This window comes from Cotesia glomerata, linkage group LG4 (assembly GCF_020080835.1).
Source record: "Cotesia glomerata isolate CgM1 linkage group LG4, MPM_Cglom_v2.3, whole genome shotgun sequence".
NCBI classification, from domain to species: Eukaryota; Metazoa; Arthropoda; class Insecta; order Hymenoptera; family Braconidae; genus Cotesia; species Cotesia glomerata.
In genome coordinates this window covers 1,462,440-1,488,811 of record NC_058161.1, presented here as the reverse complement: position 1 = coordinate 1,488,811, position 26,372 = coordinate 1,462,440, and the positions used below count along the sequence as shown (strand labels likewise).

The window sequence follows — 26,372 nt, the reverse complement described above, 5'->3', positions numbered from 1 at the left end:
TTCAAAATTTGTAAGTAATTTTTCGAAAAAATCATTGGAAAAAATTCGATTGATTATTGAGTTGGTTTTTAAATTGAAAATAAAAATTTTAATTAATTTTAGAGTACTGAATTTTAATAATACAAATTTTAGTAAATATCAATTGATTTTTTTCTCCAAAATTTTGCTAAGAATTTATTAAAATCATAACATAAAAAATTTCCTGAACTGACTTAATTTCCGAAGAAAAAAACTTTTAAATTTCAATTAAATATTATTAATAATTTTAGTAAATAATTATTAAAAATTTACTTAGTACCCAATTTTATAATTTCATCTCAAAATATCTATATTATTAAGTATTTAGGCTGAATTCGAAAATGCTTTATCTCTAGATACATAATTAAGAAATGACCCTGTATCTCGTGAACTATTGACATTTTTAAAGATATAAGCTCACCCCGACATTACACTCATCGAGACCTTTCATTTAAGTACCCACATCAATTTTTCATATATTTTATATATATATGTATATATGAAAAATATATCAAAAATGCATGTGGATACTAAATGAAAGCTCTTGATGAGTGTAACATCAGGATGAACTTATATCTTTAAAAATGTCAATATTTAAGAAAGTACAGTGCAATTTAACATAATTAAGAAACGACCTTGTATCTTGTGAACTATTGACATTTTTTTAAAGGTATAAGCTCACTCGGACATTGCACTCATCGAGACTTTTCATTTGAGTACCCACATCAATTTTTCATATATTATATATATTTATATATATTATATATATGTATATATGAAAAATATATCAAAAATGCATGTGGGTACTCAAATGAAAGCTCTTGATGAGTGTAACATCGGGATGAGCTTATATCTTCAAAATATATGTTATATATATGAAAAATATATCAAAAATGCATGTGGGTACTCAAATGAAAGCTCTTGATGAGTGTAACATTAGGATGAGCTTATTTCTTTAAAAACGTCATTATTTAAGAAATTACAGTACAATTTAACAAAAGTAATTATTTAATAAAGCAAAATTTTAATTTTTCTTGGTCATATATTGACTGCAAGGTTGCTAGTCAACTATTATTTTTTTATTTTATTTTATTTAAATACTAAAATCAAAAATAGGTCAAAAAAGCAAACAAAGAAAGCTCAGAATCAATAAAAAAAAAAAAAAAACACGAAAAGCTTACACAGTCTAACTGACGGTTTAGATTCATTTGAAGGAAAAAGTATTGAGGAAAATGCAAATGCTCAGGGCATCTGGCAACAATGGCCGTGGCGGTCTTGCCCCTATTTTAAGGGTCTGGTTGGTTTTCGGGGGTGGTCGGTGGCGGACGGTCCTCACCCTTGCCCTCAGCCTCAGCTCAGCCACTAGACCGGAGACGTAGCCTACGAAGACCAACAGAAGCTTCAGTCTTAGTATTAGTAGCAGAGTTAGTGTAAGTGTTAGTGCCCACGTAGACGATATGAAGGAACGGAACACCAGATGAGCGTCGAGAGACGAGAGACGAGAGAGTGGAAAGTGGATAGCAGACCTTTGTAGAGTGACGTGGTTAGCATCCCACGGATAGTATAAGTATAAGTAAGGCCAGGGGGCTGGGGCCGGGGGTCGGGCGACGTTTGGCCGGCCATGCAAAGTAGGAAGAAGGAAGAAGGGAGCAAAACCCAGCCGGTACGGGGATTCAAACCCCTGATAAGGGTGGACAGCCACGATCGATTAGAGGCTACTACTACCTACTTCTATCCCTTAGCCAACCATCTCACCCCCGACTGCCGGCTACAGAGTCGAAGAGTACAACAGTAGAGTAGAGTAAGAGTACCTTATCCAGTATCCAGTGGCTCTCACTCTTTCGGCTTGAACTCACTCACTCCCACCCTTCACCCTCTTCCTCTTTCTCTCCGACCGTACTTTTGCCCCCTCTGTATATTTTATCTGCTGGGTGTTTAACTGCCAGCCCAAAACCCCAAACCAGGGACCATCTTTCACTCGGCCGCTATGGCTATCCATATTTCGGGGTTGCCGGCTGAATTTATAATCGAAAGTGTTTCATTTTAGGAAAATTTGTTATTAGAAGTTTTATAATGCACATATTGTAAAAATTTTATATTAAATTTTAATTAGCTTAATTTATCTTAATAATTAATCTTAATTTATTGATTTAGATTAATTTATGACTAATACGCATACGTTTACTATAAAACATTTTTAAATGTACTATGTGCAATTGATAAATTTTGTTATCAGTCTCGTTATAGTCCACTGTAATAAAATTTAATAAAAAATTTTTATAGTGCAGAAAAAAACTTAAATTGACGTTTTTAAAGATATAAGCTCATCCCGATGTTACACTCATCAAGAGCTTTCATTTGAGTACCCACATGCATTTTTGTATATTTTTCATATATCCATATATATAATATATATAAATGTATGAAATATCGATGTGGGTACTCAAATAAAAGGTTTCGATGAGTATAACATCGGGATGAGCTTATATCTTTAATAATATCAATAGTTCACAAGATACAAGGTCATTTTTTAATTATGTTAAATTGCACTGTACTTTCTTAACTGTTGACATTTTTAAAGATATAAGCTCATCCCGATGTTACACTCATCAAGAGCTTTCATTTGAGTACCCACATGCATTCTTGATAAATTTTTCATATATACATATATATAATATATATAAATATATGAAATATATGAAAAATTGATGTGGATACTCAAATTGAAGGTCTTGATGAGTGTAATGTCGGGGTGAGCTTATATCTTTAAAAATGTCAATATTTCACAAGATACAGGGTTGTTTCTTAATTATGTATCTAGAGATAGAGCATTTTCGAATGCAGCCTGAATATCCAAATTTTGTAATATTGATCATTTATATAATTTAATCAATTCGTTATTCTTTACAGTGAAATAATTACCGAAGTAAATCATTAAATTCAATAAAAAATTTTTTCACACAAAAAGAAATTAAATTGAATCAAGAAATTAATTTTTAAAAGTTTCAGTGTCTTGAATCAAGACGAATAATTCTTTAATCAAGTAAAATTTATTTAAACCAAGTAAAATTTCTTAGTTTAATCATTTTTCTATTCAAATCAAGAAAATGAAGTTCTTCAAAATTATCTATTTGATACAAATTAATTTTTTTTTTGTGTGGGAAAACTTTTTATTGAGTTTAATGATTTATTTCGGTAATTAAGAGAGTAAGGAAAATTTTTACTCTAGTGTATTTGTATGATAAAATAGATTTTATTGGGTAATTGTGTATTGTTTTAAGATTGCATGTAATTTTCGAGAAAATTTAATATAAATTTTTGAATTTTTAGAATAAAATAAATTTTAATTAGAAAGTTTGAAATTCAAAATTATTAATTAATACTTCAAACAATTTATTTCAAATTTAATTTTGTAAATATTAATTGTATATTAAAAAAATTTAATTTTAGAAAATTGAATTAAATTTTTATAAAGATTATTTTGTTTTAAAGTCTTGTTGATAAATTCTGAGGTAAAAATTTTAAAGTAATAAATTATTATAGAGAGAATTTATAAAAAAATAATACTTGGAAAAATTAAAAGAATGTTAAAATAATTCCTCCATAATTAAGTTTATCCAAAATCTAATTTATAAAAAAATAAGTAAGCATTTTTATGACTCGCGTGTTATTGACATGACTGACGGTGGTATGAAAATTTTGGGTAAGGTACAGCCGAAAGAATAAAAATAAGAGTTCGCGTTCGAATAAGAGCCAGAAGATGAAAAAGGAATTTAATATTAAAAAACTGTCATTCTGTGTCGATATGAAAATTCCAGAGACAGCGGCTACATTTTTTTGCTCGGTTTATTTTGCTGCCTCTTCCCTCCTCCTCCTCCTCCTCTCTTACTCTCCCTATCCTTGTACTTTGTTTATTTATTTAGCGAATAAATTCCGAGCGCAGCTGAGAAATACATTTAATTTGAAAACTCCACATTAGGCATTAAATATTAAATATTAAAACATATAAAATTCGGACTGCGTTTAAGAGTAAACTGGAGCACGATAAGCGCGATTATTACGCTCGTAAACTCAAGCGGTACACGGATGCCGGATATTACAAGCTGAAAGCTCGTTAAACTTTCCCCTGAATGTCCAAGAGATTCTTCGCCATGTGCAACCCACTCGCCATATTTACATCCTTCTATATATTTATTTATGCTCATATATTTGCATGCATACTCGAGAGTTAATTCTCAGGCTCGAGTGCTGCAAGGACATGTCAAGATCCAAATTATAAAATCAGCATGTCGCATATATATTTATATATACAACGTGTATATATGAATCTTTGTCTTGAAAATGGTCGAATGTTTGAATGCGTTTTAGTTTGCATTTAACGTCAACTCGGCTTCTACCTTCACTCTACACTCTACAAGACAGGGGTAGAAATTCTCATTCTGGGACTAGACCCTCGTTCTAGACCGTGACAATAATCCTAACCCTCGGACATTATTTTTAAAATTAAAAACCATTTGCTAAATTAAAAAATACACTTTTGGGGTTTTAAGGACAATACTAATTTATTGCTTTTTTTGAGGGATGCCCGCAAGGGGAGAAACGGTTTAAAGTTTATCTGTGAGGACCAATTTTTTGGGAAGGATAATCGAGGACAGGGGTCCTTTTGGTAGTTATTTTTGACTAACAACGATGCAGTCACTATATGACTGCCGTGACTTGTGAACTGTAAATAAAATTTTGCTTTATTAAATAATGAATTTTGTTAAATTGCACTGTAACTTCTTAAATATTAATGTTTCTAAAGATATAAGCTCATCTTGATGTTACACTCATCAAGAGCTTTCATTTGAGTACCCACATGCATTTTTGATATATTTTTCATATATACATATATACAATATATATTTTGAAGATATAAGCTCATCCCGATGCTATACTCATCAAGAGCTTTCATTTGAGTACCCACATGCATTTTGATATATTTTTCATATATACATATATATAATATATATAAATATATGAAATATCGATGTGGGTACTTAAATAAAAGATTTCGATGAGTATAACATCGGGATGAGCTTATATCTTTAAAAATGTCAATATTTCACCAGATACAAGGTCATTTCTTAATTATGTTAAATTGCACTATACTTTTATAATTATTGACGTTTTTAAAGATATAAGCTCATCCCTATGTTATACTCGTCAAGAGCTTTCATTTGAGTATCCACATGTATTTTTGATATATTTTTCATATATACATATATATAATATATATCAATATATGAAAAATTGATGTGGGTATTCAAATGGAAGGTTTCGATGAGTATAACATCGGGATGAGCTTATATCTTTAAAAATGTCAATATTTTACAAGATACAAGGTAATTTCTTAATTATGTTAAATTGCACTATACCACTATAATTATTGACGTTTTTAAAGATATAAGCTCATCCTGATGTTACATTCATCAAGAGCTTTCATTTGAGTACCCACATGTATTTTTGATATATTTTTCATATATACATATATATAATATATATAAATATATGAAAAAATGATGTGGGTACTCAAATGAAAGGTCTCGATGAGTGTAATGTCAAAATGGGCTTATATCTTTAAAAATGTCAATAGTTCACAAGATACAAGGTCATTTCTTAATTATGTATCTAGAGATAGAGCATTTCGAATGCAGCCTAAATATCCAAAATTTGTAATATTGATCATTTATATAATTCAATGAATCCGTTATTATTTATAGTACAATATTTTAACATACAATTTTTTAACGCAACAATTGAACCATTAAAAAAGTGCTTATCAGAAAAATAAAAGAAAAAAAAATTAGTAAGACATATTAAAGAGTAGTAGTTGTAAATTAGTTTATCTTATTATCAGAGTAAACAGAATTGCCGGCTCCATCTGTATTTGAACTTATCCCGTACTATGAAGCGCGGGAAATCCATATTTACGCAAGAAACCACAGATACAAAATCTCTGCTAGTAGATACCAGATAGAAGATAGGAGATAGAAGATAGTGAAGGAAAAGAGAAGACTCCTGCTCGAGTTGAGGATGAGCAAAGAGACTATTTTATCTTGTACGCCCTTTAGGCGGTTGCTCGATCTAAGAACTTTTGCACACACATGTAGCTCCGTCTCCTATCCGGCGGACTTTATTTACTCTGGCGTCCTACGCGAGTCTCAAGGAAATTCAATAGCCGATAAGAGCATGAAAAATAAACGCGATTAATTTATGAAAATTCATCCTCTCTATTTTTCATTTTTTTTGCTCCCCTCAGCTTGGATTTGAGGCGAATTTTTCGGTCCATGACACGTCGATTAGATGTTATTTGGGAAATTTATGTATGGATGTATGTGCATAATGCTGTACGTTTATGTATTTCCGTCCGGTATGGCAGTCACCAGTGGATCGGCGTAACCGAGCGGTCGTAATGGCAATGGCACTCTTTCCACGGCCATGGGGAGTGATAGATTCTCGCGTGCCGGGGAATGCTTAATGGAAAAATCCGGGCTTGTCACGTACAGCTCCGTCGGCGATACGTCAGTGCTTTTTTACGTTTTTTCCTCATTCCTATTTTTATACTTTTCTATTTTGTAAATTCCGATAGAAAAAGTTACTCGCTCGGATTATTCACTCATTTTTTAGATATTTTTAGTCAATTATCATTTTTATTCTGCACTAATAGAAGGATTTATTAACTATTAATAATTTAATTTATTTGGAGACAATTATTTAATTTATTGAATTTTAATAAATATTTTTTAACATTCAATAAATATTCATTTGGGAGGAAAGTACATTTATTAATAGTTAATAAGTATTTATTAATAGTTAACAAATATTTATTAACAGTCAATTAATTAATAAAACAGAAGATTGCTTATAAACAAAAATCATCTTTATAAATTATTTACATTAATTATATTACATTATAATAACGTTTATTGTAAAATAGCAAATTCTATCACAGCTCATAATTATCTTTTATATTTTTAAATATTAAAAACGTTAATTTATTTAGTGAATTGAATTATTATCATGTATTCCAGCTATAGGGTTATAAAAAGTGTCAAAAAAATTGCTATTTTTGCTTTTTATTTTAAATAAATATTTGTTAAAAGTTAACAAATATTCATTAAACATTAATGAATATTTATTAACAGTTAATAAATTGTACTTAATAAATTACTTATTAACTGTTAATAAATATTTGTTAACTGTTAACAAATATTTACTAAAATTTAATAAATCGTATTTAATAAATAATTTATTAACTGTTAATAAATATTTATTAAATCCTATGATGTTAAAACATCATTTATTAACAGTTAAGAAAGCTTATTAAATATAAACAAATCCTTCTATCAGTGTAAGGTCTATTCTAAGGTTCTATGGTTAATTAGAAATGTTCTAAGGTCTGAAAATATGTCTTATGTAATCAAATTAAAATTATTTTATTTTATTTATCATTTTTCATTGTTTCTATTGATAAAAACTTGCGATTCTTTTTAATTATCAAGGTAATGAGGCTTGGATAAAAAATAAAAAATATTGAATTTAATCAACAAGTTTTTATATTAATAATTACTCAAGTAAATTTTAAATATTTGTAAAAATAATTAATTCTATCGTAAAAATATAAAACAAAAAAATTACAAAGAATATTTTAGTATGAAAGTATAATAAAAGACCTTGATATAATTAAATAGTTTCACACATCTTTAGTATTTAAAATCAATAATTAAAGTGTTAAAAAATTTAAAATACCCTTCTCAAATACAAATAATTTATTAATCATAGTTTAATTATTTAAGTAAGTATGCTGAACCCATATTACCCTTATCACCCTACTACACCTAAAATATTTAATTTTGTTTTTGTTTACAGTAAAATTGGCCATTTTGTTAGTAATATTTTATATAAAATGTCCTTAAATAATTATTAACATCTAAACCCGCGAGAACTTTAATATAAATTAGCTAACTTATTGATTTGATTTTTTAAATTCAAATTTTGTAAGTAATTTTTCGAAAAAAAAAAAACATTGGAAAAAATTCGATTGATTATTGAGTTGGTTTTTAAATTGAAAATAAAAAATTTTAATTAATTTTAGAGTACTGAATTTTAATAATACAAATTTTAGTAAATATCAATTGATTCATTAAAATTATAACATAAAAAATTTCCTGAATTGATTTAATTTCCGAAGAAAAAAACTTTTAAATTTCAAACTCTAAATATTAATAATAATTATTTTAGTAAATAACTATTCAAAATTTACCTAATACCCAATTTTATTAATTTCACCTTAAAATTATCTATATTATTTAGAAAATAAGAAAAATTTTAATAATTATTGACTCAAAAGACTTTTAAACGGACTCTCCAACCCTTTGAATTAAAACAGAAGCCGAATTCAGCCGAACTTTAGAATCTAACAACCAGCCCAGCGCCATCTATTAACAGCGTCACTAACTACCCGTCGATAATTCAGCGGCCTGGTAAATTCTCCAGCTCATAAACCAGCAGGGGTTTTCATTCTTATTCTAGTTCCTCGTCCACAATTATTTTTATTATTATTATTATTATCCCCCCTTGAACTTTAAAACAGCGAAACAGCCGTTGTCCCTCGTACCCCAGTTTCAACCCTAAACCCTTTCCCTTTCTCCCTTCTTTCTACAATAGGCCGTGCCCCCTTCTGTACAGTCCCTTCAAAAATCTCCCAAAATTTCCTTCAGAATAAATTAAAAAAATTAAAATAAAAATTCTAACTAAAAAAAAAAAATAAAATAAAAATTAAAATGCAAATTTATCTAAATTCAAAACTGAATTCTAGATCTAAAACTCCTTGGGCGGTTCTCGACACGTTGGGACTGATTAATTTAGCAAATTAACCGTTCTTACATATATAAATATACATTATATATATATATATATATATATATATATATATATATATATATATATATATATATATATATATATATATATATAGTTGCTAGTGTGCAGTACAGAACGTTAGTTAAGTTCGAATTGGATGTCCCGCAAGTTGGTCGCGAGGAGCTTACGGTTCGCGAGCTCGAGACGAATTAGGGATGGAGAAGGAGTTAGGGGGTGGGTTGAGGTGAGTCGAGTTCTATTCGTTGGTTCGTATTCTGGGAATCGAATTAGAGGCGTCAGGATATTGCGTACCGCTCTGGGAGCCTCAATTGTTTTAAGTCGACATCTCCGGGACTTCGGGACGAGATCTGCAAGTCCGGACATTGAATTTGAACTAAACTATCGGGTTGGGTATCGAGTTATCGGCAATAACTTTATGTCTATAACTATCCTTTGCTCTCTATTTTACATACACAGATATATAGATATAGATTTGTGTGTCAGGGGATGAGAACCATCACGTGTATTTACACCTTACAGATGTCAATTGGGACGTCTGATTGGGGCGTTTCTCATTTCGTCAATAGGAAATCATTTCACGCAGTCAATTATTCGTTTAATTTACAAAAAATTTTGTTTAACATTTAAAAAAAATGTTTTTTTGTGGTTTTTTTAATTTTTATAAAATTTAAGTCGTAAAAAAATTATTATTAATTTTTTTTAGAAAAAATGAACATTTTTTTTTATTATCAAATTTAATATATCGATAAAAAAATTAAAAAAATAAATTTTGAACTATGAAACAATTTTTTTGATTGTAATAATTATATAATAAATATTTAAAATATTATAATTTAATAATGATCTATATTATTGATAGAATAAGCAAAATTTTGGAGCCAGTGTATTTATATGATTAAATTTAGTATCGTTGCGAAAGTCATGGCCTGGAGTTGTGGATTAGTTTTTTAATTTTTCAGAAATTTAGAATTTTCATTTTTACATTCCCGCGTGCCTAGTTTTAGTAAGTTTAACTAAGGGTAAACTAGTGTAAGGTTTAAAACTCACGATAAATTTTTTTCCAATAATCATTATGTACCAATCGAATCGTTTTTGAATCCTCTACAAGGTTTTGCGACTCAAAAGTTGATTAGTCTATTATTTTTTGAGAAGTTCAGTATTTTCGATTTTACATGCCCGCGTGCGTAGTTTTAGTAAGTTTAAGTGCCGGTCCCATCTTTTTATCGCGTCGCACTCACGGCGAGAAACGGTACTATCCTTGTTGCACTCGTGATGATAAAGCTAATTGCAGTTTTATGTTTTTCTCGTAAACAAATGAGAATTTCGAAAAAAACGCTCTGATATAAAATAGATAATTAAAAACTGTATTACGTAGCAGAGCATTTTTTTCGAAAATCTTTGTTTAGAAGAGAAATGAAAAGCTGAAATCATAGGGACCGGTTCTTAACTAAGGGTAAACTAGTTTAGGTTTTAAAACTCACGATAAATTTCTTTCCAATAATCATTGTGTACCAATCGAATCGTTTCTGAATCCTCTACAAGGATTCATGGCCAAACAGTCCGTTAGTTTATTAATTTTTCAGAAATTTAGAATTTTCATTTTTCCATTCCCGCGTCTCACATAGTTTAATATATAAATTTTTTAAGAGATTTAAAGCATATTGTTCCTTCAGTTAGAAATTCTCGAAATCAATCGAAAAAATGGATTCTCATTCATTTAAGATTAGAGCGCGTAATTTGAATTTCTAGTTTCTTATTAAAAAATTCATTGAATAATTTATAAAAAAAATTAGAAAAACGGTAGACCCTGAAGGCCATCTGTGCAACTTCCCGCTAATTCCATACCTAGGTGCATAAAACTGCACTAATGACGTTTTTGAGCTCATCGAGCTCAAAAATACAATTTATGTGTTATTTTGAGCTCTTCGAGCTCAAAAGTCTGATAGAAGTATCATAGAACAATATTTTTTTAATTTTCAAACCGCACTAACTTTTAAATGAATCAACCGATTTTCACGCGGTTGGCAGTATTTGACGCAATTTTTTTAGTTTCATGAAGAATCTTCAAGTTTGAATTGATAAAACTATGAAATTTGGAGTAATTAAAAAAAAACACTTTTTTTGGTTTTCTTTCGTTCATGATATTTCTTGAACGAATTGACCAATTTTGACCGGCTTGACGGCGATCGACGTAATTTTTTTATGCTAATAGCTGATTAGTTTTTGAAATTGATCAGTGCACCCGTTTAAAAGTTATTCCAAAAAATGTCGGAGTTATGTTAAAAAAACACTTGTTTCCAAATATTTTATCGAGGATATCTCTCGAACCAATCAACCGATTTCCACATTTTTGACGTCGATCGACGCAGTTTTTTAAGCTCTGAAATTATTCCATATCATCAAAAACGATCCGAGAAGAAATGACGAAGTTATGTCAAATAAACACTTTTTTCGGTTTTCTTTCGTTCACGATATCTCTCGAACGAATCAACCGATTTTGACCGGATTAGCGACGATCGGCGTGGTTTTTCAAGCTTAAAAGCGGATTAGTTTTTGAAGTTGATCGATAGAGCCGTTTAAAAGATATTCCAAAAAAACCACTTTCAAAAATGATTTTTTTCTTATTTTTTTTGAGATTTTTCAAAATTTCTCAAAATCTATCGGTCCGAATCGGTTCAAATTCTCAGGAAATCTAAGTTTGAGGAAACTCTTTAGAACGCCGTTTGGTACGTTCCGATCGGTTCAGTCGTTCAAAAGTTATAAGCGAGTCACATAGTCACACACACACACACACACACACACACACACACACACACATATACAGACATAGTGACAACCTCGCGGGGATAGTCAGGGAAGCTTCCTGTGACCTTCAAACGTCGAGATCTGATGAAAACTCGATTTTTGCAAAACGGGGTGAAAACAATAACTTGCCGATTTTTGAAAATCTTTGATTTTCTTAGCGGGAAGTTAAAAATTAATTGTAATTCAAACTAGTCCAGAAAAAAAGGACTTAAAATTGTCATAATTAAAATTAATGAATCCTCTTAAATAAATAAACAGAATAGCAGATAATAAAAGAAATATTATCTGAAACGAGTACGAGTATGAGTATCATAATCAGTATCACCGACAGACAGCCAAGTTAAAGTGGGCTTAATGAAATACAAAACAGTTAAGTTTTTAGATGCTTTAATTCCGACAAGCTCTGCGGACTCTGGCTGGAGGAGTCTTGTCGGCAGAAACACTCGAGGACTCTCCTGAAGCCTGTTCGCTTCTGGATACGCTCTGCTGAACGCTTTACTCTCAACAAAATTTAAAATATTTTTTATTTTTATCATATTTCCCGTTGATTTTATTCAAGTGGCTCATGAGTTCATGGACAGCGAGCAGGGATGGAGGCCTAGGCTGACTGGCTTAATTGGGTCCGCCATTTCGGAGAAACCTGAGCGTCATCCACCATCCACCCCTCATCGCAACCGCTACTATATATTACGCTAGCTACTAAAGGGTTGCTCGCTGTCCTCTTCAACTCTTTGCTTCACTTCCAAGTTTCTCTCCTCTCCTCTCTCTTCTCGTCCCTTCGGCTTTGCTTTGCAGACCAGAGACCAGAGACAGAGATGTAACTCGCCGACAGCCGACCCTAAAGCGGGAACGGGCTTTGTTTTCGCCACCCCCGTCCAATCCACCGCCATTTTGAATTTATGATACCCTGTGTGTCCTGCCGGCATTGCCACTGTGTGTAAGATCTTTCGGACACCCGCTGACGGAAAAGTTTCCTCGTTAGCGGATAATGTAAAGCCGACCCTTCGCCACCCACCGTTTCGGGGTTTAACCCCGAGTTTACATTTTTTTTTAGTTTTATTAACGAAATTTTTAATTACACACGGGGAATATTGACTTTTGTTAATTGAATGTCTCTATTTTATTATCGTTCGCTTTTTTTTTTGTACAGATAAAAAGGAGCTTGGAAAATTTCCGATGGAAAAATTGACAATTATAAAATTAACGTCCTGAATTTTTTTATCAAGAATTCAAAATTTCAAACTTTAGATCCTAATTTTGGATTTTTTTTTAGTGAGAGTAAATTTAAAAATTTTAAACTTCTTAAAAAATAATAAACTAACCTTGTACACAGAAAAAAAATTAATTTTAATCAAAAGAAAAATTCTTAAACCAAGAAAATAAGTTTGAAGAATTTCAGTGTCTTGAATCAAGACGGAAAATTCTTAAATCAAGTAAAATTTCTTAGTTTAAGAATTTTTTTTTATTTAAATCAAGAAGATTAAATTCTTCAAAATTATTTACTTGATTTAAATTAATTTTTTTTCTGTGTAGAGGATGCAAAAACAATTCAATTGGTATATGGGTGATTCTCTGTAAGGATGTTTTTTGCTGTGTCAGGCATTTTTTTATTAGAAAAATTGTTATTTTGTTACTAAAAAAAATTTGTTACGAAAGTAAAAAAAACATTTCTATTTGGAGCATTGAAAACTAAAATGAAATAAATTTTGGTTTTTTTTGCTATAAATTCGTAGATCACCGAAATAACAGTCCTCTGGGCTGTCCCATTCCCAAAATTAAAACTTTAAAATTAAATTTTAAGTTATTCGTCCATAATATCTAATTTAGTCCATAATGTTTATAAACTTAATTAGTTAACTAACAATCTTTTTCAATAAAAAGTACCGAAGATTAATTTGTTTCATTAAATTCATTAAACCAAAGTTTGTCCCAGGCATTTTGAGAACAGTCCCCTGCCAGAAGTTCAAAGCCAAAAAAAAAATCCAGCGTGTTATTTTGTACCTTTTGTAAGGTTTATAAGGACCTAACTAGCCTTGAGTTAATAACCATAGGGCTGTTAGCGCTTTATCGCCATTTTATTTAGTGTCAAAGCACCGTTTGTGCTGGAAATATGTGTCTGGGCCACTTCAAAACTCAGTCCCCTGGCAACTATTTTTATTTATAATTTATTTATAAAATTGGATCCATAAGTCTTAATATTATTCTAATTAATGTAAACATTCATTGAGAACTTGAAAAGTTGAATGCATTGAAATAGTTTGCTTGATTTTTCTAAATTTGATAAAAAAAAAAACAGTCCCCTGTCATGTTATATGGTAAAAGATACACAAATATCGAAAAAGCAAAAATTAAATCGGCTGTTTATTTATTATGATTAAGCTGATAGCTTTGTAGCCCTTGTTAATTTTTTTTCTAATAAAATCAAAAATAATTTGGTCGGACAATTTTGTACAGATTTAAGACGTCCTTACAGAGAATCACCCATATAATAATTAGAAGGAATAAATTTATCGAAAGTTTTAAAGCCCAACTTCACTAATAAGCCTAACTTCAAAAATTTTTTGCTTTATTTAACATATGATAAAAATTTTTTTTGAAACAAGTAAATTTATTTATCAATATAATTTTTGTATTTTAGAGAAAAATGAATTATTTTCGAATAAGAAGAATTATATTGAGACATTTGTATGTATTTAACAAGATTTATTTATTTTGCTGACTTCAGGTGGTGAGAGGTCATCATTCATCTCCTGGACACAATACCGCAGGCTCAAAAACTAGAAATGTGAGGTTGCTTGACCCAGTCGCAAGCATCAAGTGTCTGAAGGGATGCTGGTACATGGACCTATGAACCGAGATTTTAAAAACTTGTTTTCTATATTATATTGTAAACCATAACTCAGAAGCTTATTATTATTTATCCCCACAAAAACTAAATCAGTAATCCTGCAAAAAAAAATTTTGAACTCAAGAAAATATTTTATAGAAAAAAATTTATTTTAGAAAAAGTGAAATTTATTTCTCAAAAAAAATTTCTGTTTTCTCCAAAATTATTCCGATTTTTTCAATTTTTTTGGACCAAGTTAATTTTTTTTTTTCGTTTTCTAAAAAATGTTATTGATTTTTTTTAATTTTTTAATTAATTACTCCGCGTGAGAATTTTTTTTCAATCTTTTGTTTCAATAAAAAAAAAATATTCTTACAAAACTTGAGATTTATATTTCTTCGATCGTCGATCCGTGACGTATTGTCTCGCCGTCGTCGCCGTGGCCGCGTGAAAATAAACAAAAGACGCATGACACGCACCACTCGGGAATTGTATCGCCTCGAAAAATCCAATTTCACTTTCTCTGCAATTTTCATCCCCTTCTTTGAAATTCCGTGATTAAAAACCAAATAAAATAAAAAAACGCGGTCATTTTTCCAAGAAAAAAACGAAAATTAATTAATTAATTATATTATATTAATTAATTAATTAAGAAGTAAAATTTTTCTAAAGTCTCTTCTTTAAAAAATCAGCAAATAAAATGAATATTCTATTAACATGTGTGTAATATTATACTCTGTGTATATTTGTCCAAGCAATAACTTGGCATCTAGAAGAAGAGGAGAAGAAAGAGGGGAATAAATATAAGAGTAAGAGGGTTGTGTGTTGGCGAGTAATACACAGAATACACCAGAGTAGAAAGTACAGAGTACAGAGTACAGAGATGAGAGAGAAGGAGTTAGGGGTAGTAGTAGCTTGGCGACACTCAACGTCTCCTCGAGCTCTTCTACAAGGGTCCATCTCGTAGCAACGCCCACGGGAACTCGAATCGATAGCGACGCACTGCTCTGGAAACTATGAATTTCAAAAACATTTTTTATATTTACATCAATCATTATTATGTCTTTTATTTTTAGTTTTATTTAAATACCCAAAGTTGTTTTTACGTCAAAAAAAAATAAAAATATTTTTAATGTTTAGTTTTCCAAACAAAAAAATTTTTTTTGGGTCAAAAATATTTTAGTAGAAAATTTGTTAGATTTTTTGGAAAAAAAAAAAAAAAAAATATTTTCAATTAATTTTACGAACAAGAAAAATTTTTTTGGGTAAAAAATATTTTATTAAAAAATTTGATAGATTTTTTTTGAAAAAAAAAAAAATATTTTCAATGTTTAATTATACGAACAAAAAAAATTTTAGGTAAAAAATATTTTAATAAAAAATTTGTTCGATTTTTTTGAAAAAAAAAATTAATTAAAGGAACTGTTGACAATAATTTGAGAAATATTTGGACTGTATGGGTAAAGGTTATCATTTATGGTATGGATAAATATTGATATTGATATTGTAAATTGATTAAGAGGTGGCGAGGGGAAGCTCCCGGTTTTTTGGTAATAACTTTTGTTTCAGTGGGAAATCCGTGGGGCAATAAATTAAACGCAACTACCCTTAAGTGACGGGCAGAGTCTACCCACCTCCGAGTATTCCGCGTATAACTTGACTCGGTTCCCAAAAGACTGTCTTATCTTTTTTATACGTGTTTCACAGTTTAATTTACAGTTGGGATTTAAATTATCAGGGTTCATTTTTTTACCAAAGTTTTACTGAGGTAAACCTTTTTTATTTTTTTTAGAAATAATAATAATAATTGAGTTTTTAAAAATTATTTAATGTCAGAAAAATTATCATGTATTGAAAATACGAAAAAATAATAAGAAACATTTTTTGTAGAAAATTTAATTCTCTATAAAAAGTTTTTTATTACTTTTTTTTTCATTCATATTTTTATAGAATATTAATTAAAACTAAAAATTAAAAAATTGTATTAATATAATTATGATTATTAAAATAATTTTTAAAAAATAATAATAGATTTTTCATAACGATTTTTAATTTTTAATATATTCTTTCTTAAAAAATTATTATTGTTGATATTTACAAAAAATAAAACATCAAACTTGTATTTAAGGGTTGAGGATTTAATGAACAATAAAAATGAAATATAATATATTGATATGAAGTGAAAAGAGTGATTACCGGTGTTGTAAAATTAGTCTACATGGCGATTGTGGTCACTCGGAGTGACATGTATCAAGCGAAATCGAATAACTCGTTTTTACTGGTCGATCCAGTCTAGCTTATTCCCGGGACATACACAATATACAATTTACAATATAATAAACTACAATGTATTATGTATTATACTGTAACACGCACACATACAGAGTGAGACTCGTCCGGTTTACTATAATTTTTTATTCAGTTTCCCAGTTTCGTTTTTGAGGTGAACTTTGCCCCAGAAACAGCCCCGCGCCTGTCAACACACAAGGCGCGCGCTCGCTGCTCGACATGATTAATGCCTCGTGTCCACAATATTTTTTTCTTTACATCAACAAAATTATAGTCACAATCTAGATAAACATCTATGTTCTTTTATTATTTATTGCCAATAATTTAATTTCTTTTTTTTTAGTTTTACAATTAATTTTCTGCGATTCTCAAAAATTTCTATCTATAAGCCAAATTATCAATTGTCCAAAAATTGATAAAAAATTCCTTGAATTATTATTAATATCTCCATTTTTTTAATTTTCATTAGTCATGAGTTTTAAATACTAAATTTTAAAACTTTTTTTAATAAATAAAAATTTTATTAATTCAAAAACTTTTTTGTTTCAGGTCTAAAAGATTATCACAAATAATTCAATAAGTTTTTTGAGATTAATAAAGAGTGAAAAAAAATCCTTAGATCCTTTTTTTTTCTTCCTAAAAAATTCACAAAATTTATATTAATATTAATGAATATTTAATACGAAACCCAAACATTTTTAAATAAAAATAATCCTATATCCTTTTTTAATTCCAATAATTTACAACAATTGTTATAAAAACGAAAATTACGGAAATTAAATAATAATTAATAAAAATTAAATCCTAAATCCATGTTTTGAATCCCAAAATTTCAAAAATGTATACTGAAAATTGAATTATCATTAAAAAAAATTAAAAAAATATTGAAATAATAAAATGATAAATAAAAAGAAACCCTAATTCCTTTTTTTGATTTCCAAAATTTCAAAAATTGGTAAAAAATTATTAAAAAAAAAATCAAATTTACGGAAAAAAAGAATGAAAATAAATATTTGTTTTTTAATTTCCAAAAAATTCAAAAATTCTTACTAAAGAAATTAATTATGATTATAAAAAGAGAAAAATATTGAAATGATAAATAAAGAAAAACCCTAATTTCTTTTTTTGACTCCCAAAATATTAAAAATGGGTAAAAAATAAAAAAAAATGAAATTTACGAAAAAAAAGAATGAATCAATTAATATTTGTTTTTTAATTGCCAAAAAATTTAAAAAATGCATACAAAAAAAAATGAATTATGATTACAAAAACAAAAAAATATTGAAATATTAAAATTATAAATAAAAAGAAACCCTAATTCCTTTTTGTTGACTCTCAAAATTTTAAAAATTGGTAAAAAAATCAAATTTACGGAAAAAAAGAAATAATCAATAAATCCTTGTTTTTTAATTCCCAAAAAATTCAAAAATGCATACTTAAAAAATTAATTATAATTACAAAAAAAAAAAAAATATTAAAATAATAAAAAGAAACTCTAACTCCTTTTTTTGACTCGTAAAATTTAAAAAATTCGTAAGAAATTACGGAAAAAAAAGAATGAATCAATAATAAATCTTTATTTTTTAATTCCCAAAAATTTAAATGAATAATAACAATAATTATAAGAACAACAAATAGTGAAATACAAAGACATGTGTTCCTTTGTTCTTGATTACAGTAGGTATTCACATAAATGTATATAAAGAGAAAGGAGAGAAAGCGTTTGAAGGTGGACTCAGAAGTTTATGCCAGGGAATTCCAGGCCTCAGATTACAATTTGGGTCCAAAAGCATTCGCCAAGGGTTGAGAGAGTTAAAATGGCCGCCGGCAAAGGGTAGTTTTGCTGAGTATGCTTTAGTAGTTGCACCAGTATTATTATACAACCGTCTCACTAGTATTTGTCAGAAGTGCTCGTGGTGGCAGGAGTTGTAGTAGTGAGTAGTCAGAGAGAAGAGAAGAGAAGAGTGTGAGGGCGGAAGGGGCTGCCGGGTTGAAAGGGGTGAAAGCGTGCACCGAGTAGACTATTCGGACCGCCGAGGGATAAAGAGAGAGGTCGGTTGGTCGGTCGGTCGGAAGTAAGGGTCGCCGGAAGGGGTTGGAGGCGGTAGACGCTAGCCACAACCCCTTAAGGGTCTCCCAGCCAACCTATTCCTTCATCCCCCGTATCCCTATTCATCTACATTTACATTTCCCTCTATACAGATATTTACATACACCTACAGATATTTACATTTACATTTACAGCCAGAGTTATTTTCAACCCCCCGGAACAGTCTTGTTATTATTTCAATCCTGCTAATTATTTTGCCGATCCATGATTTCAACCTTCGTCCAAATTTTGGATTTTCTATCTTACTTAATACTTCTCAGTAAGAGAATTTGGTTTTGAACAACAAGAATGCGGGGTTGTGTACTCTTATTCCGACACCGCAAACACCGCGTCGGACTCTGTGGAATTTTTACACCCCGAGGCGCTCGAGAATTTCGCTGTTAGCGAGAGCTATTTCAATGGCTCTGAATAAATAAAAGTGTGGTGTGTGCTTGTATCGCTGAGGGTAGTTTCTCCGCTACTATAAGATCTGGATGAATTTCTAGGAGCTGTGAATTATTTTATTTTATGTCTTGGTTTGTGCTGCCAAGATTTTTAATGGAATTTATTGGACCTCTTGTTTGACTGTTTTTATTTTGGGATTAATTTAAAGTTTTAGCATTTGGAATTTTTAAATTAAAATTTGGGCAATTTTGGAGTCATTTTTAGTGAGTTAAAATAATATTGATTATTATTACACTAATAATAATAGTAATTATTGATATGAATAACAATATAATCAATTTAGTGAGTTAAGTAATTTAAAAAAATTTGGTAACATTTTTTTGGACAAAATTAATTACTTTTTTAACTTTCAGCAGTTTAAAGGGTTTTTTTGAAATAACTTTTGAACTCTTCATCCAATCGACTCAAAACCTTTTATTCACTTTTTAAGCTTGAAAATCCGCGTCGATTGCCGCCAAAAAAATTGAAATTGAACGAGGCGTTCTATAGATATTAAAGTTTGAAAATTAAAGAAAAAAAGGTGTTTTAAATCTTAAGATTTTTGAGGTAGAAGCTCAAAAATTAAAAAAAAATTTTTTTTAATTAATTTTCATGACAAAAGTAAGTAATATATTTTTTTTTCAATATTACTATTGTGTTTAACAAATTAAAATTTGATCACTTATACTTAAATTTAATTAAAAAACATTTTTCTAAAGTAGTAAAATTTGATAAATAAAATTAATTAAAATTAAGAATCAAATAAATGAATATAATTTAACAATTAATTATATCGATAGTCTAATTATCAATTTGTCTAACTCCTTATTTTGTAGAGGGTGATTTTTTAACATTTCGATGTAGCAATAGTCCAATTATAAATCATTTGAATGATCCAAAATAAAATATTATACCTCTATTAAATATTAAATGGTTTTTTGAAGTGATTATAAATTTTTAATTAATTGTTTTTTCGTACAAATGGAAAATTTTCTAAAATGAAGTTAGACAATTTGCTAATTAGAATGTCGATATAGTGAATGAATTGAAACTTGAAGAATTTTACGATTATTTAAAAATTTTGAGACTCTTTATAAAAAATAAATTTTTATTTAATAAATAAAAAATACCCAATTATAATAACAACCCAAAAAAATCCCAATTATCAATCCAAGTAATTAAATCCCTCGAAATAAAAACGAAACCCCATTCCATAATCGATCGTTAATTTTATTTTAAATTTACAAACTTTATAAAGTTCCTCTTTCAAGGTCTTCCAGCCGTTGCTCGAAACTTTTCCCGATATAAAAGATCGGGTTTTATTTGTAAGCAAAAAAATAAATACTCTAAAGAAAAATAATTAAAAAATTCAATTATTAATCTCAATTAACGCCCCAACAAATAAATTCCAAATTAATTAATTACCAAAAATTACTAAAAAAAGTGTCCGTCCTCGGACCAGTAAGAGGGTAGAAGCTCATGAACACAAGACACAGTAAAGTCGTCGGTCGACGGTCGTCTCGGTCAATACCCACCGGACAAGATGGCCGACGCATATAACCCAACACCGACTCAAAGTTACATACATTTATGTACTCAAATGTATAATATAACCCGTGCTTGTTCCCCATGCCATCTCTTACCTACGACTCCATCACTTCCTCTCTACCTTACACCCTATACTAGGTACCTTATACTAGCAGTACCTAGTAGCTACAACTCACCCTCCAGCTTCAGCCTGAACTACCCAGCCCTCATCTTCGCCGCTCGAAAGCATCCGCAGCTTCCCTGCATGCTTTCCTCCGGCTCCGAGTCTCGCCTCCACCCTCCACCCTCCACCCTCTACTCTGCCCACTCACTGAGTTGCCTTTACGTTTGGTATCCTCTGACGTCTCCCTCTAACAAAACCCTCACGGTCTTCTTCACTACTCACCCTTAGGACTTTACGGACACCGAACTTGCCCGTTATTATCTACCACTGCTCTCAGTAAAATGCCAAGCTACTGCTCTATATCTACCTCCTCCCCCCTCCCTCCTACCTCCTCTCCACTTTACTTTACTTCACTCCTGCACCGAGATATCAATGTGAGTGTGTGTATGCAAATATCTGTTATATGTTCGCATCTTTTGCTGCTATATATCTGTGTGGGTATCTTTCAACCAAAGTAACTAAACGGACCCCGTGGATATGATATGTATTACGCACCTAGGTGTGTAAAGAAATTATTTTGACAAATAAAACCTGTTTGCTAAGCGAAAAGACCGTGCAGTTCTTTTAAAAGCTTTTATACAGATGGGCTTTTAATGACGATAATTTATTTTTTTTTCTTTTTTTATTACTTTGAAAGAAAAAATTGTAGATTTAAAAGACTCGGCGATTTTCGGTAAGTTTATTTTAGGCTGGAAAAAGTTTTAGATCTCAATTTATAATGATAAAAAACGACGAAAGAACAAGATGACACTGGATATCATCCCAGATTATACTCAGTGATATCTGTAGTGAAAAAAAATTTCAGATAGTAGCTAGAAAAATCCAGATTATACTGCGTGATATCTGGATTACACCCATTGTAATCTGGATTATAATGATAAAAATCCAGATTATACTGCGTGATATCTGGATAACACCCATTGTAATCTGGATTATACTCATTGTAATCTGGATTATACTAGCTACAATCTGAAAATTTTTTTCACTAAGTATAATCTGGGATGATATCCAGTGTCACCTTGTTTTTTCAGTGTAGATGGCACAATCCTGATATATATGGCCTGCTACAGAAATTTTTTTCATTGAACTATATATCTGAAACTTAACTCTCTTCTAGCGAAATGCTTTAGCGACTATGCGCCACCTGTTGGCAATTTATAACATTACTTTTAGTCAAAAATTATATATAGACTGTCATTTATTTTTTTTTTAACTATCAATTTTGTTCAAGATAATAAATCTTGAATAAAGAAAATTATATTGAAGAGTTTGAGTAAATTTTTATTAATTTAAGAATTTTTCTGATTGAATTAATTAAAAAAAAATTTTTTTTTTTTAATTGTTCTGGTTCAGAATTGTTTCTCTTGATTCAAGGTCAATATAATTTTAAAAATATTTGTTTGAATAAATTTTATTTTAATAATTTCAATAAAAATATAACAAAATTCATTAAAGTCTTTGATTTAAAATAAAATTTATTGAATATTAAGTCTACTTATTTTTGAATATTTAATTTGGAATGTTTAATAGAATTAATGTAAAATTTTAAGATATTTTGAAATAAAATTGTTGCTTTGAAATTCTTTAATAAATTAATTACTTAAACTTAATTTAATGTAAGCCATGCAAATTGTTTATTACATATTATAAAAATTATAATTAAATAAAACTCACTATTAATTTCAGCCCCATCATCTTTGTTGAATTAATTGGTCACAATATTGAAAACTATAAAAAATGTACAAAAAGAATAATTATTTACTTGAGTGAATAAAAATAATTAAAACTATATGGATGATTGATTTTTTTAATAACAACCCTTCCAATTAGTAGGAATCAGATAGTCCTATTACTTGGATAAATAGGAAGCGTGAACACGGGAGCGTGTAAAGTTTCGGGTTAACGATAAGGTCATAGCCGAGAGCGTGGATTGGTCAGCAACCCCGGGTGGACAATCCCAGTCGCCGATTGGTCCAGACCCACCCTAAGTGTGACGAATACTGACCCTTCGGGGGAGGGTATGCGCTCCCACAAGCGAAAGCCGTTTGAATCAACACTATACTACACATACTATTATTATATATATTCTTATGCTTACATGCTCAGCTTTAATTAATTAGAAACATCTGCTTTAATAAACTTAATTAACAAGATTATTATTATTATTATCATTAAAAAAATTATAGAAAATACTAATAATAAAAATTTTATTTGTTTTCTGTTTAAATAAATATTTTGTCTAAACTATGAAAAAATTTCTTAATTATGTATTAAGAAATGACCTTGTATCTCGTGAACTATTGACATTTTTAAAGATATCAGCTCATCCCGATGTTATACTCGTCAAGACCTTTCATTTGAGTACCCACATCAATTTTTCATATATTTTATATATTTATATATATTATATATATGTATATATGAAAAATATATCAAAAATTCATGTGGGTCCTTAAATGAAAGCTCTTGATAAGTGTAACATCGGGATGAGGTTATATTTTTGAAAATGTCAATATTTAAGAAAGTACAGTGCAATTTAACATAATTAAGAAACGATCTTGTATCTCGTGAACAATTGACATTTTTAAAGATATAAGCTCATCCTGATGTTAGACTCATCAAGACCTTTCATTTGAGTACCCACATCAATTTTTCATATATTTTATATATTTATATATATATTATATATATATGTATATATGAAAAATATATCAAAAATGCATGTGGGTACTCAAATAAAAGCTCTTGATGAGTCTAACATCAGGATGAGCTTATATCTTTAAAAACATCAATATTTAAGAAAGTACAGTGCAATTTAACAAAAGTCACTATTTAATAAAGCAAAATTTTATTAATTTATAATTCACAAGACTGTAATGTTGCTAGTAATTATCAAAAACTTAATTATTATTTTTATAATATTTGACATATATTGTCATATAAAACCGACAGATCAGGGCCAGCAAGTACCACTAGCACATTGTCTCAAACCTCTAAATATATCTACCAACTCTATACACCCGTGTTTCTGACGTCTAGATTAGTGTTCACCATTGTTGTTACGTCACCAAAGCCAACACGCATTCAGAGCAAGAGGGTACTGTACAACTTACAACTGGTACTCAATATCACAATTAATCACCCAACAAATAAATATTTTAATAAAAATTAAAAATTAAAATTAATTTAAAAAAATTAATATTAGTTTAACAGAAAATAAAGGTAATTGTGGGTGTTTTGACATTATTGTAGCTTAGTAGATAAATTATCGGAAAACTGTGGTGACGTGAGTCTCGAGATCTATCATATCTGTAGTGGAAGGTGGAAGGTAGAAGGCAGAAGTATGTCGGGAACCGGTTGACGGATGAATCCAGAGCGAACAATGGAGCTGCCCAAAAATTAACGGCATTGTCCTAACTTTGGCTTCCAGGTTCTCGAGTCAACAGTATAGATTAATTATTGCGTATCTCTCTTGGTTTGTGTTGTGCTCCGGTATTAAATGCTTTCTATTATTGTTTAATGCTTACAACTCCCTCAACCCCTTCTCCTTACCCTGCACCTTCTTCTAACAACTGTTCATGTCGTTTAATTAATTATATTCAAATCAACAAATCGGTAGTGAGTTTAGTGACTAGTTGTTAGAAATAAATTGTATCGCTTAAAATAATTCAGGGAATTTTTTCTTGCATCCAATAAATGTTTATTTTTTGTAAATTATATTAATTTTAAATTGATAAAATAGTCAATAATTATTTACTATAATTTTTAAAATAAAAGGTCACAATTAGCGTAACATCAGGAAGAGCTTATATCTAAAGAATGTCAATAATAAAGAAATTACGTTTTATATTGTCTACTGATGATATTTTTAACGATATAAGCTCATCCTGATGTTACTCTCATTGAGACCTTTCATTTAAATACCCACACGATTTTTTTAATATATTTTATATATATGACATTTCTCATATTTGTGAAATATATAAAATATATCAAAAATTCGTGTGGGTATTCAAATGAAAGGTCTCGATGAGCGTAACATCAGGTTGAGCTTATATCTTAAAAAATGTCAATAATAAAGAAATTACATTGTATTTTGTCCCCTGATGATATTTTCAACGATAGAAGCTCATCCTGATGTCACGCTCATCGAGACCTTTCATTTGAATACCCACACGAATTTTTTATATATTTTATATATTTATATATTTTACTAATACCATATATATAAAATATATAAAAAATGCAATGTCGGTATTCAAATGAAAGGTCTTGATGAGCGTAATTGCAGGATGAGCTTATATTTAAAAAAAAGGTCAATAATAAAGAAATTAAATCGTATTTTGTCCCCTGATGATATTTTTAACGATATAAGCTCATCCCGAAGTTACACTCATCGAGACCTTTCATTTGAATACCCACACGAATTTTTTATATATTTATATATTTTACTAATACCATATATATAAAATATATAAAAAATGCAATGTCGGTATTCAAATGAAAGGTCTTGATAAGCGTAATTGCAGGATGAGCTTATATTTAAAAAAATGTCAATAATAAAGAAATTAAATCGTATTTTGTCCCCTGATGATATTTTTAACGATATAAGCTCATCTCAAAGTTACACTCATCGAGACCTTTCATTTAAATACCCACACGATTTTTTTAATATATTTTATATATATATATAACATTTCTCATATTTGTGAAATATATAAAATATATCAAAAAATCGTGTGGGTACTCAAATGAAATGTCTCGATGAGCGTAACATCAGGATGAGCTTATATCTTAAAAAAAAATCAATAATTAAGAAATTACGTTGTATTTTGTCCACTGATGATAATTTTAACTCATTACCTTGATAATTAAAAAGAATCGTAAGTTTTTGATTAGTAGAAACAATAGAATATGATAAATAAAATAAAACAATTTTAATTTGATTACATAAGACATAAAGGATAAGAAAGCGCGGTGACCGTGGCTGTAAACGTGCCAAGTTTGTTAGAACAAGAAATTAGTCGACCGTTAAGCAAGATAACCATGAGACATTAATGAAAACAATCTTCAGACGTTGCGTCTATTAATATCTAAATAAAATTGATTTAAAAGAAAAATATTAATGTATCAATCAATCATCCCAATTGCAGCGATAAAATTTATTAAAATGAAAATTTAATAAATTAACTTGACAAATTAATTTTATAAAGTAATTATTAATTTACAAATTAAAAGAGAAAAGAGACGTAACAAAATTGAAA

At 29.3% G+C, this 26,372-nt stretch overlaps 1 long non-coding RNA gene across 1 annotated transcript in view; it reads right to left on the bottom strand.

The window, feature by feature from the left end:
• The window catches only part of LOC123262399, a 110,206-nt gene that overhangs the window by 19,060 nt on the left and 64,774 nt on the right, over window positions 1-26,372 (bottom strand). Inside the window, exon 2 of the long non-coding RNA XR_006508939.1 lies at window positions 22,783-22,836. This is a non-coding gene — a long non-coding RNA (uncharacterized LOC123262399). The remainder of the gene's footprint in view (window positions 1-22,782; window positions 22,837-26,372) is intronic.